Source organism: Pongo abelii, chromosome 5, assembly GCF_028885655.2.
Source record: "Pongo abelii isolate AG06213 chromosome 5, NHGRI_mPonAbe1-v2.0_pri, whole genome shotgun sequence".
In the NCBI taxonomy this organism is placed as follows: domain Eukaryota; kingdom Metazoa; phylum Chordata; class Mammalia; order Primates; family Hominidae; genus Pongo; species Pongo abelii.
In genome coordinates, this window is record NC_071990.2 from 144,374,784 (window position 1) to 144,391,095 (window position 16,312).

The 16,312-nt window shown below is 36.6% G+C and overlaps 1 protein-coding gene across 10 annotated transcripts in view; it reads right to left on the reverse strand.

Moving 5' to 3' along the window:
* The window catches only part of HIVEP2 (HIVEP zinc finger 2), a 195,176-nt gene that overhangs the window by 75,092 nt on the left and 103,772 nt on the right, over nucleotides 1-16,312 (reverse strand). For all 10 annotated transcript variants that reach the window (XM_024248690.3, XM_063725014.1, XM_063725017.1 and 7 more), the window contains one exon: nucleotides 10,321-10,433. The gene's annotated coding sequence lies outside the window, so the exon portion shown is untranslated. The remainder of the gene's footprint in view (nucleotides 1-10,320; nucleotides 10,434-16,312) is intronic.

The following is a 16,312-nucleotide window of genomic DNA, read 5'->3' on the forward strand; positions in this document are numbered from 1 at the left end:
ATAGGCAAAGCCTGATAAGAATGCATGGCAATTTTTTCAGAAGCTCTGAGAATTTCTACTACCATGAACCTGACAGCTAGATTGTTGTATTCTAGCAGGCTGAGCACATTTTAGGGTTCTAAATGGCAGGGAATAGCTTTGTGGGGTAGAAACATTAGTATATAATACTCAACTCATAAATGTAATTTCAAACAAGCTGTCTACTCATAAAACAGGAGAGCTGACTTATATTGGCTAGTTTCCTATAAGAAGGACGTATTTTATCTAAAATTTTGCCTGTTTTCTCTTCTCAGCTATATCTGTCAGCTCCCAGCCTGGGATAAAACACGAATTCAGCAAACGTTTGTGGATTGAGTGATCAAGTGAATGGATGAATGAGTGAACGAATGATTGTAAACACGCTCACTCTCCATACTCATGTACTTTTGTGCCTTTGTGGGGTTTAGGAGCAATTTCTTCTTCTTCCATTCTACTACTCCTGTTAATTTCTCTCGTGTTATTCCTGTTAAATTATAGGATGGTTTGATATAATTTAAAATACCCCTTTGTAATAATATGGGTACCTCTGTGAAAGTTCTTTTATCAAGCCCGGTTGGCTATATAACTGCTTGAAAAAACAAAAACCAACTAAACATAGCCATGATATAAATTTCACCCCTTTACATTTTATAATAATAGGCTGTTCATCTTAACAAAGCAATTTCTGAATTTTTCTTTAACAAGCTCTATTATTATTCCTAAAGTTTCAATTATTAATAGTATCCCTACCACCTCCTGCCAGTATATTGCACCCCTGCCCTGTGTTTCCTCAGGCTGGGTGTGACAAAGTATGCCGGCATATGACTGTGTGTTTTGTCTATGTATTGGCACATAAATATCCTTGAGGGCAGGAAAAGAACTGGTGTATGTGTCTGTGTGCGCGCACGCACGTGCACGCACTTCCCTGGATTGTTCTCCATGGAAATCTCCCTCCAGATGGGAAAAGAGCCAAGGAGAGCCCGAGGACTTCCCTGACCCTAAGCCAAGGGTGTGGCAAGTGTGCTCACCATTATCAGCTGGTGCCCAAAGGGAAGGAGTGGGAAGGAGGAAGGAGGTAGCAGGGAGGAGGAGGAAAGCTGGTAGTAAGTGTGGAGATCTTTTAATTGCAAGAAAATAATCTGGGAGTCTAACATTTTTGCAGTATTTTAAAGCGTGTAAAGACTTCACAGGACTAGCACATTCTCAAATGACACCTCTAAGACCAACCCAAGCATAAAGATCTTCTGAGGCTTATATAAACTTTGCCCATTAAGGAGAAGTCACAGAAACAGCTCAGCCTTTTCCTCACTGGTGTACTTAATCATGTACTCAAGATAAGTAATAACCCTTAGAATGTTTTCACCCTGTGTTTGCCTGTGTTTTCAGCTATATTTCTATACTGAAACCTCTTCAAATTCACACAGCATTCTTAAATTGCCAAATCCATTGGTCCTTTCTTAGATCACAACATTGGTGATGACTTTGCGGCATGATACGCTGAACACTCCCTTAAATAGAAGGCTCTAAGCTCAAGATCTGACATACCCTAGGCACTCAATAAGTAAGAGCTACTCTTGTTAGCAAGCTCCTCCTCCCTTAGCTTCCTTGAGACTTGCCTCTGTTAGTTTTCCAGCTACATTTCTGACAGCTAAAATACTTTGGAATCTTTTATCTGATCTTCAAAGCCCAAAGTGTTTTCCCCCAATAAACTTCCCCACTTTTGCAATGTCAGAATTAATGCCACTCTCTCTTGTGTTCTCATAACCTTTGCTCAACTCCCATTATCTCACTAATCATGGCCTGCTTTGGATTTTAGTTGAGCTAATTTTTTTTTTCAAGACAGAGTCTTACTCTCACTTAGGCTGGAGTGCAGTGGAGCAATCTCGGCTCACTACAACCTCCACCTTCTGGGTTCAAGCAATTCTCCTGCCTCAGCCTCCCCAGTAGCTGGGATTACAGGCATATGCCACCATGCCTGGCTAATTTTTGTATTTAGAGATGGGGGTTTCACCATGTTGGTCAGGCTGGTCTCGAACTCCTGACCTCGTGATCCACCCGCCTTGGCCTCCCAAAGTGCTGAGATGACAGGCGTGAGCCACTGCACCTGGCCTGAGAACATATTTTATATCCCCAACTAAATTTTCAGCTACTTGAGAACAGGACCATTCTTATTTCTCTCAATACTGAGCACAATGTCTTGCACATGGCTGGCTTTCCATAAATGTTGGTTGATTTAAAAGTTGACAACAGATATTAAATTGAATCTTTAACTGCTTCCTGTTTCCCACCTTTCATAGCCAATCCCAAGCCAAAGCCTATAGAATATTCATCTACAGTGTCTCTCCCAAACCCTCTTTATATTCCTATTATGGTCATCCTAGTTCAGAACTTTACTACCTCTCATGGAGACTATCCCAATAGCTTCCTAATTTGTCTCCCTCCAGGTTTTCCAGTTCTTCTTGGTGATACCATCGGTGGTGAGTATATTAATCTTTCAAACTATAACCCAATCATGTGATTCCTTAGCTCAAAAGTGGGTAAAGTTTTTCTAAAGCCTACCAAACTAATGTGCTAATTACATTCCAGACGTTCTATACTCTCTAGGTCTCTCAGTTCCTCCCTTCCTCTTCTTTCATGTCTCCTCTTCACTTACCAATGTTATGTTCCAAACATACCATGTGACTTTTCCTTCCATAATCACCCCAACTTTATCCATCCCAACACTTTACGTAGGTGAATATCATTCTCACCACCTACCAAAATCTTGCCCATCCTTAAAGCTGTCCTCAGGAAATACTTCCTGCTCCCCAAGCCCTCTACCCAAGCAAACCCATAGGAAAATTGATATGATTTCTTTCTCTTCACAAAACATTTTATTTCTACATCTCTGAGGACCCTACTACAAGTTTTCTTATATCCAAGTCAGGTATGTACCAGTCTGATCTCTATTTTAGGTAGGGTTTATAAGCAACTTGAAGGCTGAAATGCAGACTTACTCATCATTGTATTCCTCCACAGCACTAAAACACTACATTGCATATGGCAGAAATGCCATAAATATTCATTGAGTTTAAATGAACTAAAGCTTTTAAAAATAGCCAAAAAAGCTCAGGTTCCATGTAAGAAGAATGGGGCTCAAGCCAACTGAGTGTTGGCATCTGTGATGATTGGTGTCCTCAAAATTTCCACTTAAAGATGATGACAGAATCAAGCTCTGCTACAGCCAATGAATAATTTATTTGTGCACAAAACATTCTGTTAACGGAAATCTTTTTATGGCTCAAGATCTAAAATATATTTACTGCTCTATAGTTATTAAATGTTTGCTTTAATCATTAGGTACACAAGGTAATGACAAATGATAATTACAGGATCATTATATACTCTTAAACTGATTTAATCAAGAGTATCTCTTCTGAAATTCAAAAACTCCTCAGTGGATGGGGATGGGAAAGATTACACTGGAACCAATCAACTCACTGCTACCATCAAATTTAAGAAACTAAGGTTTTCTGTTGTTAGAAATACCACCAATTGAAAGAGTAACTTTAGATACAAATGCCTAGTACTTTTTTTTAAAGCTCAATTAAAAACCCCCCTGCCTCCCCGAACTAGACTGCCTCAATCAATGAAACATATCAGAGAAAAAGAGAAGTACATGTGTTTGCACATTCCCTAGATGTTCCAGCCTGCCAAAAAATGTTTCTTTGCTGTGCTATTTCAGCAAGTCGTGAGATGGCAATGATCATCCTCCTCAAAAGAAAAAGATAGCTATTTTTCCTGTATGTTTTTATTTTAAGAGGCTGGAAGGCACACTTCTGGCTGCTGAGAGTACTCTGACACGTACACATGTTCCTGAGGAGGTGAATTTGTGGGGGGATTTTGGCAGGGTGAAGGTTAAGAAAACCTAAAACCATCCTAAGCTCTTGGGAAATATTTAAGGAGCTGAAAAAAAACAGCAAAAAGAGGAAGATGATGAAGTCTTCCAGTGAATTCCTGTTTCCAACTATAAACCCTCATGAAAAACAAAAAGTAAAGTAGTATAAAATACATGCTTTTTATCTATATTTATCTCAGACTCAACTGGTACACAATCAAATTCATCACACTACTAGACAAACCAGCTTCTCTCTTTACCTCATGTTTTCTATTAAAAGTGATATTCAAACTCCAAAGGTCAAAGCCTGGGGTCATCTCTGACAGCTTCCTCCTGCTCCCCACCCCCAGAATGCATGCACATCCACACAAGCTCACCCTAGACCCAATCAGGCAGCCCCTACGCTGGTGTCCTGCACACTTTCCTTCATACAGCCAGTGCCTGTCAATCCTTATCACTACCCTCCAACCAGACCCTCACACCGGTCTGATCTCCCACCACACAAAGTAGGCAGGAGACCGGCAAGTACTCTGGGTACAAATGGCAAAGTGCCAAAGGCCAGATCCAGGCCTGGTGCCCTTGCATGCCTGGGATTCAGGGACAATTCTCAGAGGCAGTGAACCGTGGAAGTGTCGAGGATCCTAAGAAAAACAATTTGAGTGGAACGCAGCCACAAGGGCACCATGATGCAAAACCTGAGAAGTAAGGAACTGAGGGGGATGTGGGAGGAAATCAGAAAGAACTTCCTCAACCTGGGATTCGAGTCTCCACTGAGGTCTGTGATGCAGTGCCTTCATCTGTGATGTAAGTGTGGGAGGACATACAGGGCACAACATGAGATGACAGCTCTTGTTTGAATTCATGGAAGTGCCTCCTAAGTGGCTTCTGTGCTTGCAGTGACTGCTGCCGCCCACCCCACCTCACCCGCCATCCAACAAGGCCCAGCCTGACCCATCTCCCTGAAGCGCAGCTCTGACAGCTGCGCTGTCCTGCTCAAAGGTTTTCTGGGGCTTCCCACGCCCCTTTGTCCTGCAGTCAATGTGAGCTGTGCTTTGCCTTCACACCACACAGGAATCCCTCATAGTCAGAGGCCACATGTAATTTATCTCATTAAATTTTTTCAGAGGTCAATTATTTTTGTTGCCATAGTCAAAACAAGGAGAATGAGACCTCCTGGTCAGGGACTGTAGGGGTTTTTAGGTTTGTTCTGCTGTGTGGGGAAGGGGTTTGTTACTATTTTACTTTAAGAGCAATTTTTGCACTAAAAACTTCATAAATTTGTATTCATGACCTGGCTCTGGATATTTAATAAGTATCGGACTTGCAGATTCATCTCACAAATAAAATTAAACCTGTGTCCAGGTATCGATTTTCAGTCCCCAAAGTGAATTTTAGAACAGAAACTTGGCCAGGTGCAGTGGCTCAGATCTATAATCACAGCATTTTGGGAGGCCAAGGTGGGCGGATCACCTGAGGTCAGGAGTTCAAGACCAGACTGGCCAACATGGTGAAACTCCATCTCTACTAAAAATACAAAAAATTAGCTGGGCATGGTGGCGGGTGCCTGTATACCAGCTACTAGGGAGGCTGAGGCAGGAGAATCGCTTGAACCCAGGAGGCACAGGTTGCAGTGAGCCAAGATTGTGCCACTGCACTCCATCCTGGGCAACAAGAGTGAAACTCTCTCTCAAAAAAAAAAAAAAAAAAAAAAAAAGACAAAAAAAACCTCACAAGCAATTATTTTTATTAAACCCAACAAATATTTATTAAATGTCTACTATTTTTTCAATCACCATTTTTAAGAATAAACAAGACACAAACAAGCAATTTACAGTGCAGGCATATGACAGGAAAACTTCACATAAATTACTTTATTATAAAGTGCAAGTACAAAAATGCATACAAAAAGTGGCATGAGAGAAGTATAAATTGTTAAGGGGTGATGTGGGCAAAGGAGCTCAAACATGAAGAGAAGTAATACTACAATAAAATTATTAACCAGACTCTGACGTCAGTAAAGTGCATTAACCCAAAATGCAAATAATAGATGAGGTAGAAAATGTGATTAAGAAAGCGAATTTTTCTTTTGGCAATTAATGGGTGAGACGTCAATGTGATATCAGATTCAAACATAAAATAAAGATCTCTATGTGGGGGATTTTGTCCAATATCCAATTAAAGGATTTATAGTGAAAACTGTAACTGCCAAGGGAACCAGAACTCCAGAGGCCATTCTTGATCCATAAGGGATATTGCTTGGAAATCATGAGATTCTCAGATCAGGGAAGTGATTGGGTAAACTTAACAATTGGTATCATCAGGTTTCAGTTTCCAGAAGGTGACAACTGACAAAGGTCTGGAAAATTTACAATCCACATCTTTCTACAGCATTTTGTTCCTTGGACTACCTCGAGATTCCCTAAAATTATAAGATTTGACTCTGCCCCCAAATTTTGATACGGCTGGCTTCTATTTCTTTATGTCAGTCATAATAAAAAGAACATAGTGGCCACATCCACAACGCTCCAACATTTGAACACTGCCAGTTAACTAGACCGGTGACTTGGCAGTGACTGACATGTTAGCCAAAAATGGGAGAAACAGGGTTGGATTCTGGTTCTATGACTCACTAGTGCTGTGACTTTAAGCAAATTACTCAACTAAAACCAAACCCCCCACCACGAAGCCTCCGGTCCCTTATACACAAAATAAAGTGTGAGTAATAACTACATAATAGTTATTGCCTCAAATGAGATAATGTACATGGAAGCCATTTGTAGACAGAGAGTAAGTCAATACACAAATATTAATTCATGCCATCATAGAAACAAGGCATGTGATCAGTCACTAAGATCCACTGTGTAGGTTTTGCATAGAGAGTGAAAAATGAGAGGCTCCTTCACACAGCCATCCTATACTGCAAACTGAAGGAGACAGGAAGGATAGACAGAAGGAAATACTATGAAACGATATGAAAGAAGCCTTCAGTCAGGGTTTCAGATGGCTACAGCATGCTTGTGGAACAAAATGGGATTTGCTCATACTACTGGTTTAGTTAATACTTACTGATCGAATGATGAGTATGTGAATGAAAAGTTGTTAAACGCATGAACGAATGAAGGTATAACCAGGTAAAATACTTGAAAAACAAAGCAGGAAGTGTCAAATTATGAATAAGAAAAAATAAGAAAATAATTTTGGAAAAATGAAGCCATGTAGCTCAAATAAGCTAACAGTAATAGGCTCCACTCACCTAAGCTAGAATAGCAAAACAAAGGGCAGTCTTTGTAAGGAGGCCAGAAGAAATCTAGAGCATACATAAGAGTCCACATTTTCACATCAGTTTGTAAATATTAATACTCAAACATAAATACTGATAGCCTCTTCTGTTATCTTAAAATACAAGGAAACAAACAGAAGACTTGTATGCATCTGAAGAGCTATAAAAATATAAAAGGAAGTCCTGTATAATAGGAAACATTTTGAAGGCCACAATATACTGAAACTTATAAGGTCTACTCTGAATGATCTGTGATAGCAGAAGTTATAGTACACCCGGAGATAACAGATAGCAAATCTAATGTGCACCCTTATCAAATCGTTATAAGACCAGCTAAAATGTATCCAAATAGAATGAATCAAAAGGGTTTTCTTCCTTTTCATTTTCCTAATTGGTATAAGTAATAATAAGAAAAAACATATAGAGGCATATCAAAGAGAAAGGAGAGATAAACGGATGAAGAAAAGGTTTGGGGAAATCACAAAATATAGCAATTTCCACAGAACATAGAATTATGTATTTTGGACTTCCTAATTTAAAGTAAGACTTCAGTGATGTCTGACTCCAAAAATTACTAACAGTAACAATTATATAATTATCAGCAAATTAATTACTGCTCTTTAACCCAACATTTTCAAGTCTATGAGAGTCTTAATCATTTTCACCTTCTTTTTTTAGGAAGGAATATCACTTACATAATTCCTAAATAAATATATCCAATGTAGTGACAGCATACAAATCTGATCACCCATGTGTTTAAAAGCCCAGACTCCAGCTAATATCACTTAAAAATGAATAATGTCAAGACCAGTCAAAAACATTCACTGCTTGAAGGAAAATGCCAGGACATGCAAAGCAACATTATTATAAAAAAAAATAATAATTTGTATGTACTAACTTTTCAAAAAGTACCATAAAAGGAAGAATATTCTATGGATGAGAACGTTCCTTTCTTACTTCGCAAACTGTTTCTATTTACTGCCAATTTGTGGTGGGAGGAGTTGGGCACATTTTTAAAATTTATTATTTGTGAAAAAAGTTATATTGAAAAAAAAAACCCTCATTTGGGCTAATGCATAGGGCCAGGTTCATTGATAAAGTCACTAAGAGGTTGCTGATTATGTATTCCATATGCATCATGAAAATGCTTACCGATTCCATATGAAGTCCTTCCTTACCAAAAGAAGTATTTGATTTAATTGAGAAAATATACCTAGCTCTTTGAGTAAAGACCATGTTGACAGGCTAAAGAATCAGTCACACGATAAATGAAATATAATTCTGGTTACATTTAACCAGTGACTGCAATGACTATTACTCCTATTAATCACCATCATCATAACCACTACTATGAACTCCTAGTACCTGCCAGGTATTTAATCCTCATAGAGCCTTATGAACTAAGCAGCATCCTTATTTAATGAAAAACAATTGTTTCAAAGCACAGAGACCCCAATGAGCAGACTTAACCAGAGGAGTCCAGAACTCACAGTGCAATACGCAAGAAGGCCATCTGCACTCAATGTCCAGGCCATGTCCATTCTCAGGAGGCACTGATAAAACAGTCGCTTGAACATAATTTAAATTAGGTACCACCAATTTAAATGTCACTTAACACTTAGGATACTTTGGAAATAACTGTAAAAGCCAAACTTGGGAGTAGATGGAAAATTAAATGTGGCAAACAAAGGCATTTAAGTTAGTGGTTCAGATTATTAATTTTCATCTTCTAACATTTATTATAGCTATTGAAAAAATTAAGGCCTTGCTTTTCACACTTTTAAATATCTGTCTTCCTAATGGGTTTTTCTTCTAACTGCCTCATATCCCTTTAATTACCCAAAACTTTTTCCAAACGGCACCATGTGCCCATAACAATGAAAATTATTGGTGGCAAATGAACACTGAACCATGAACCTTACAGGCCAAATGAAAAGGGGTCTCTGGAATGTCCACATTTGATATTTCTACACTCACTGAATGCTCAAAAGCTACACTAGCAAATCAAGTTCTTAGACAGTGGAGATTATTTTAGACAAAGGGAGATTATTTTAGACAAAGCTTAGGGCAGTTGTTGGCACTGCATAAACTACAATACTATCACTAAAAAACCACCTGACATCATCTTGTCTTAAGATGTTCACAGGTAAAGCAGACACTATTAGTGGGTTTGGTTTAGAAGCTGTCTTCCCAGATGATTAGACACTTTCCTCTCTTGTTCGTTATCATTCATCAGGTTTTAAAATAGCTCCAGTTTATTTGGAGGAAAATTAAGTAACAAGCTGTACAATTTTAGAATCATGAATAACATTTAGAATTTCAGAAATTCAAATCTTGTGACCTAAATTAGGAATACAATTTTTTTTTCCAATTTTTCTTTACTGTGTAAAGGGTTAATTAAAGCATGAGTTTGCTTGGATTTTTTTAAAAAATTACCAAGCCCTAAAATCGGTATCATTTAAATTTCTGATGCCAAAAATCTGTTTGACAGAGCAGACTTTACTATACTGACATTTTAACAGTAGCCAAAGTCCTGTTCCCACTAAATTCTGTCTTGGCAGCACCAATAATTACTAAAAGCCTAAACTCCTCCTGGTAACTAATGTGTTCTCAACCTCAGGAGCTTTCCACAGCAGCACAGTGCAACAAGGAAGCTGAATCCATCAAGTCCTTCCTTAAGATTTCTATTCTTATTATAGAAACCATTATTTCTATAAAATGAGAATGGTTTAAAATACAGAAAGATACTAATTTACTTCAAATGTTCATTACATCTTAGATGTGAATCTGACAAAATGCAATAAAACTACATATAAAAACCTTACTCAAAGTAAAATCTGATATTTTTACATTACTGCAAGATTATAACAAGCAAATCATCATTAATACATCAAATAAAAGAATCTGGTTTCAAACTATAAATGACAACATTTTCTCATCTTCAGCTAAAATCAGACATTTTCAGAAATGCAATAAAGTATGAATATTTTCATTTAGATAACATCCAAAACATCTATCACAGGTTTCAAGAGCCTCAAATAATTACTGTCAAAATTTCACATAAAGCTCATTTAAGATTGTACCTGAGGAATCTTTCCAATAACTTTGAAATCAAACCATATAGAAAGCACTTGGCTTGACTTACCTAGTGGCTGTATGTTAAAGAATCGGTAAAAGAGCATTCCAACCAAATCAATTCACTTAATTTTTCAAGTAGATCTGATTACTATGGTCTTTTAAAAAATTCAAAGGCTCCACCTAATGAGAAAAAACAAAGAATTACATTTAAACCGGAGCATGATTATAGGATCTATACATTAATAACACAAAAACCAAATCCAGAGTATTATGATATTATACTATCTTTTCCTACGTTACTATGCTACTTAAAGCTATAAAACAACAAAAGTGTCTAGGAATTAAGTTAAATTTTCCAGTTTGGGGTAAAATGAATGTTCAAGCATAGAGAAAACAATAAAAGAATACAACAAAGTGTGAGAACAGAAGAATTTGTTATTGGCAGGTGGAAATAATGGTTACATAATGTCAGTTAAGACATTAAAATTAGAGATGGGGGAAAATGCAATTTATTGCTTTGGAATTATACTCACTGATTCTTCTAATTTACTGATGCAATGAAAATTTGTAGGTGACAGTTCCTGAAAGCCATTAAGCCCTAGCTACATGCAATCTCTGTTGAGAAATAGAAACTAATATCTAGACAGATCATTTAAACATAAAAATGGTCAAGAAGTCTTGGAGATAATTCACTAGCATGGATTTCCAAATCATTCTGAGAATGTTACACCTTGTCTCCACAGAAAGTGTTTACTCTCCTAAGGACTCACAAATAGCTTAATTATTATTTATAAATAATATTAGTTTATTCCATTCACTTTGCCAGTAGAAGCACTTTTCCTGAATTTCAAACATTAAATTACTATCTCAGCTCTAAGAGAAAGTTTGAGAGAAAGCAAGCATTAACTAGAGAGAGAGACTAAAATGAATGCTACAGGGCTGAGCAGAAGAGTGAAATAGAAAATTGGACAGTTTCTAGCTACTCCCAAATTAGGTCTTCCCAGGGTAGACTTAGTATGTTCAAACATATTAATATTTCAAAAAGTCTCCAAACATCAAACACAATCGTATTTAAGTGAAAGTTCAAAAACTTATTCCAAAGCCATAAGCACGAGATTTTTTTATTGTGCAATTTGGAATTAGCCATGCACTGCCACTCCCCCAAACCCACTAACCACATTAACAAAATTAATTGATAATCTCAGTATTAAAAAATAAAGGTTGAAACAGATGTTATCCACTAGTATTAGAAGGTAGTTGCTCCAGAAAAGAACAAAAGATGTTGCTAACAATAGAGAAGACAAATAGCAGTAACTATACATACTAACTAGAAATCCACGTAGTCATGGGAAATATGTTTTCACTTTCAAGAAAGCCTGTGTCTAGATTCTAGTCTTACTGCTATTCAAGAAACAATTATTTAGGAAACTCATTTGGACATGGTCTCAAAAGACTTCTTCATTAACAGAGATAAATAATCTTTATTCCAGGGTTCTTGCCATAAACACGACAAGACAAATGTCAAATGGTTTGGTTATTTAAAATTACACTGAATCAACAAACACAATCACCTAAACAATGAACTGCAAAATGATCCAACACACACATTTTTCGCATGTGAATATCTAGAGCGGCGAAAATATTTCGGTACTTTTCCTAACATTTTATGCAAAAGTTACAAAGCCTCTCCCAAATAATATTTGGTAGCTAGCTTCATAATATCACTTCTCAATACTTCCCAGGACAGTTTCGTGCAGAAGCTAGCATAACTTTTCTTTCTGTTAGTCACTTTCCAAGAAAGAGGTAGAGCACTCCTTTCAAGATGCAAGACAAACTTCAAGATTCTTAAAAATCCTTTCTCATTGATTTCTCGATGTACAATGTAAAACTGACTTACACAAAAGTCTTTTTCAGTCCCTCTTCATTTCTTAGGTAGGGTATTGTTTTCTAAAATTATGTAATTCTTGCCTCAAAAGAGGTCTTACATTTCCTAAGACAACCAGTCATTAAGCAATATGTTAAAAGGTTTTTCACCTGTATTGCAGCAACTATGCTCTCGTTTCTAACTGGTTGTCTAAGTGGTCAGTGACTTCAATCTACTTAGGAATTTTTCAGTGTTCCCACAGAGTACCTAAAAGTGGTAGTAATGGGCACCTCATATCAAAGTTCAAAAGCACTAAGTACAAAATATTAGTCACCCATATGGATGATTCAGCTAAATGACTGTACTGATTAGCCCAGAAGAAGCAGATCTGTTGCCTGTACAACAGGTAAGCCTCGCGTACAAACCACAATATAACATTTACTTACAAATGTTCACTTCCTTAAAAATAACCACATATAATGAAAGGAAAATAAACACACGATGGTAAATGGCCTACAATCGCTACACCACATAGCAGTGCAACACCTCAAATAATTTTATAACCTGATGAAAGTCACTGAATCTAAACTTCCTTACTTTTAATTTGTTTTTATTGCCTGCCTTACCAACCTGGGCAGGGGCTGGGGGTTGGGGGAGGGACTTTTAGTGTTTTTTGGCTCTATCAGAAAATCTAAGTACATCTGACCTTTGTATTTCAGTTATATGTTACATGGTCTAAACAATGGGGCAATTTATCATTAGCTAATATTTGATCATGCTTGTCACCAATTGGTTTGTTTCAGTTATTTGCATGTAATAAATCAGATGTACACACAATGCTGGGCTTGAGTGACTTTCTCTAGCTGAGTGGTCTACCGGGAGTAGTACACAGGAACCATGCTCCCCGAGTTCACCAGGACACTCCCTGGGAGCAGTTGAATTGACCACACTGTTGCAATACTGATCACAGTAAATGAGCTTTTTGAGGAGCCCTCTAGAGTAGCAACCACACTCTGGAGTAAGCCTGTGAATCATAATGTCTCTATAGACCTAAATAACTCTTAATAGTCATCAAACACTCTCCTTTCATTGACAATGAAACTGAAGCCCAGAAGGTCACTTGCACAAGGTCATGCAACTAGAAGCAGTTTTCCTGACTACTATTCTACTGTTTTCCCCTTTGCATCGTAGAGCCACTGTGCCTCTCATAGGCAAAAATTCAATCATGGCTAGCAGGAGTTTACTGAACAGTAACTGTGTTAAACTTGCTTATCAGCTTAGGATGGGAAGGAAAAGGGGAGAGTAATGAGTTCAGAGTGAGAGAGAACAGACCTCAAATACCACGGGCTCCAGAGTACCCCCTTCATCATGGTTACAATGAACTTGTCTCTTCACAAACCCAGTGGAGAAGTAGCCAGTTAAAATAGGGAAATCAAGAATACCTTGACAAGTTATATGCCCAAGACATCTTAACTATGTTGTAGGGTTTCAAAGTGACACTTGAAAAGCCCTCCCCTTGTGGCTAATTAGTACAGCTATCTTTATTTATTTATATTAATATTATTTTTCGTTATAAACACTTAACAACATTGATGACATTTTTAACCAGAAAAACACCATTTATCCCGTCACCCAAACACAATTCTTTTCATTTTTAAAAATTTTAATCTATTATTTGTCCCCATGTAAGCATATTTTCACAGAGGTGTCCTCATAATGCCCATATAATTGTGTATTCTGATTTTTTAATTTAACATTTCATAAGTATATTACTTCCATGAAATTCAGTTTTCATTTTTACTAGCCATATGATATTCCATAAAGCTAACATAAAGTCATTTCCTTCATCATTCTTATATGTTGCAACATTTCAAATGTTCTCACTCATTTTCAGTACCACCAATACTGTTTTTTCTTAGAATATTATCAAAAATAGGACTATCAAGTTGAAAGGCAAAAATATGTTTATAATGGACTTCATATTTATGGCCATATTGATTTCAAGAGATTGAAATTATCTGCAAAGCCACCAGCAGTAGATGTGCATTCTACTTTCACCAAACTTCCTCACCATTGCATGTAATTAAAATTTCTTTTCAGAGGCTTATTTAATGTAATATGGTATTTAAGGGTGTTATTTTTATTTTAATGGTGACCATAATTATTCTTGTATTTAAAAATTATTTTATTGTCTTTCACCTCTAATATAAAATGTATCTACTCATATAATTTGACTACCTTTAGGTCATAGTTCTTCTTATGAACTTAAATGACCCTTTATGTAATATATATTAATTTTTTATACATTTTTTCCTGTAAATTTGTTTTAACCATTTAATATATCTGGCATATATCTAGATCCATAGCATAAGGTACGTATTCAAATAGTTCTGACCAATTCCAAATTATCCATAATACTATTTACTAAGTTTTCCTTCCTTACACATCTTTCTATAAGCTTGCTTTATTATGTTGTATTATAATATGTCTATTTCTGGGCTCACCATTTAGTTACATCGATCCACATATTTAAAATGGAACTTTTGTTCAGACTGCCAGTATGATGTGACTGGCATTGTGTTAGGTCGTTTTCATGTGCATAATCACATGAACTTAGTGTGTGTGTGTTAGTTTTAATCACTGTTGTTTCGTAGTATGTTCAAATCCATAGTAGAGCTAGAATCTACTCTTCATTTTCTTTTTTCAAATGTTCATTGATATTTTCTTTTCTGCACGAGTATATGTGGGAAATTTTCACCCATTTTTTCAGATTATATTATTTAATTAAGTGTACTGTTTGCCCTCCATATTCAGTCATACTCAGAATATTCCCATTAGCAGTCTGATTAAAATTGAGTTGAATTATATACATATGCATCTTTTCAACATTTTGTTGTCCCATGTTTAAAAAAAAGCATATTATTATGAATCTCTACATATACGACGTTTTAACATTTATATTCTGCAAGTCTCCTGATTCTCTGTCTTTCCTCATTTCCATTTCACTTGCTTGGAAATATTTCATTCTTCATGTCCAGCAATTAAATTGTGTTAATTCCTCACAAGGTTCCCTGAATCACTTCCTTTACATGCGGGAAAATGCTGATTAAATAGAAGACAAGTACTTAAAATCCTATCTTAAATAAAATATCTTCATTTCCTTGACCAAAATGAAATTAAAACTGCATGTAAACAATATCACCACCACAAAATAATATCCCATGAAACCATTCTATTCCTTAGAATATTCACATGACAAAGCCCTGAGTTCCTTTAAAACACAGCTGAATGGCTTCAGTTAGCTAGAGCCCTCCTCCTTCCCTTCCACCCACCATTGTCTCTTTTTTCTGCTATCTGTGAAACAGTTTTGAGTTCAAAGATAGAGAAAAAGTGCAGAAATATAAATCACTTAAAATTATAAATATGTTAAACCTAAGTTTGACTGAAAATAGTCTAAATTTTGTTGTGCATGTTAACTAAATCCACGTGTTATCTTCCTTGATTTCACAAAGCTAGGTACTCTCAAGGAATCTTACGGTTTACATAACCGATATGGTACATGAAGAATTCTAGACTCTGTACTGAAAGGGAAGAGAAGGACAAAAAGAAAAAATGGGAAGAAAAAAAAAGACCTGAACGTCTGTGTGTAGATAGGCAAATAAGAACTGAAACTGTTTGCCATCCACACTTTGAAAGTCACACTATGTGTCAAGTTTGTCAAGTTGAGTGAAAGAAGGAGTGATGTGCTTCTCCACTTTCCTGAAGAACCACGTAGAAAATGTGGCAAATATTTAATTTAAGCCTTGTTTCCTGAAAGACTGCAAGATGCCCACAAATTTTCTTTCCCAGAGTTCAAAATAGCAAGCTGAGTGGGTGTAAGCACTTTAAGTGAAAAAAAAAGTAACTAAGGAAAAGGAAATCGTACTTTCTGCTTCTTAGTATAAGATTTTTTTTTAAAGGCCATTTAAAGAGATATTAGTGATTAGGATCTGGTGGTTGTCTTGAATCAGAATACAAATAACAGTCCTGATGACCTCAGACAGAGCCCCCTGGCCACATTTAAACATGATTCATTCTGTGTAAAGATGAAACTGACAACATCATAGTTACAGTAAGAGCAAGCTGTTGTCTGCTACGACCAGATACCTAAATCACAACAGGAAAACACTTGTACGAAGGGAAAGCTGAATGTCTA